Source organism: Cynoglossus semilaevis, chromosome 16 (assembly GCF_000523025.1).
Source record: "Cynoglossus semilaevis isolate Cse_v1.0 chromosome 16, Cse_v1.0, whole genome shotgun sequence".
Taxonomy (NCBI): Eukaryota; Metazoa; Chordata; class Actinopteri; order Pleuronectiformes; family Cynoglossidae; genus Cynoglossus; species Cynoglossus semilaevis.
In genome coordinates, this window is record NC_024322.1 from 16,787,260 (window position 1) to 16,788,696 (window position 1,437).

Below are 1,437 nucleotides of genomic sequence, written 5' to 3' on the forward strand. Positions count from 1 at the left end.
GTCCACCGGGAAATATGTTTTCTGACTCTATTCTTTTTTTAATATCAGTTCTGGTTTATGAACCACTGACCTTCAGTTTTTATCATTCAACATTTCAATGAAACAGAGTCAATAATGTAAACAAAGACTGATATCTGTGTTAAACCTGACAGAATATAAAATATTATTCAGTTTTAATATTTTTTTTTTTTTTTGAGAACCAAAAACAAACGCTCCAACTTGTGTTACTCCACTTTGACACACAGTGAGTATTTCATAACCGGCCACAGAGTACTGGGTCGTATCACGTTACTACGACAGCTGAACTGTGGGACGAGCTGTGGAGACACTGTGGCCCACACTGAGGCCACGCCCCACACTGGAAACACCAGCGTCCATGTCCTGTCCTCAGTCCATGTCCTCTCAGTCCATGTCCTCTCAGTCCATGTCCTCTCAGTCCATGTCCCCTCAGTCCATGTCCCCTCAGTCCATGTCCTCTCAGTCCTGTCCCCTCAGTCCTGCAGCTGAGACCCACTGCCGTCATGTCACTGTCACTGCGTCTGTTCCACTGGACACTCTGACTCTGGGACGTCTTAAGGAGGAAGACGTCACTGCTGTGAAACCGAAGGATCAGACCTGATCCCCGTCCAGACCCCAGTCTTGTTAAGACCCCAACTACTCTCTTTAAAAAAATAAAAATAAATATAAATAAAAAAACACAAGTTAAATAAATAATGTCTGTTTCTCACCACAGAGGTTTCATTTTTTTCATTTTTTCAGCAGCAGATGTTGTCGCTGTCGACCGTAACGCTGCTGAGATTCTCAGCCAAAAGTGAAAGCTAAAGGTCAAACCAGAGCAGTGGTTCCCAATGTAGGGGGCAGCCCCCTGCAGGGGACATGGTGCTATTGCTGAGGGTCAGAGTAAAGGCACAGCAAAAACAAACATCTCAATTCTTTTTTTTATATATAGGTGGCGCTGTGATGAACTTACAGTCGTACCCTGATGACGAGTGGTGGGATCAGCTACCTCGCTAGCTACATAGTCACACCTGTAGTCAATACAGAGTAAACCTACAGAGTACCTGGAGAGTACTCAGTGATACACGTTATTGAGAACGTGAAGAAAGACTGGGGATCAACCACTGAACTGTAAGGCAACAGTGCTAACCACTGCTGACACCGTGTGGCCATGAATAATTCATTTCTACAGATTTTTTTTTTTTTTAGTTTTCCAGTCCATGGTTGGTCACGGTTTTTAATCTTTTTTTTTTAACAAACATTGAACGACTTCCTGTTTCGTCGGCATCACAGCTGACGGAACGATTTCCTGTGAATGAATAAAATCTGGGGAATTCTCTGAAGGTGAGATTCAGATTTTTACAGACAAGACGCTCAATCTTAAATTTTTATCCAAAGTTTCAAGTGAGCTTAGCAGCCCCCCCCTCCCACCCCCACCCT

At 43.6% G+C, this 1,437-nt stretch overlaps 1 long non-coding RNA gene across 1 annotated transcript in view; it reads right to left on the reverse strand.

Annotated features, from left to right (window-relative positions):
* Window positions 1-1,437, reverse strand: part of LOC112488307 (uncharacterized) — a 33,072-nt gene that overhangs the window by 1,390 nt on the left and 30,245 nt on the right. The gene's annotated exons all lie outside the window — the stretch shown is intronic.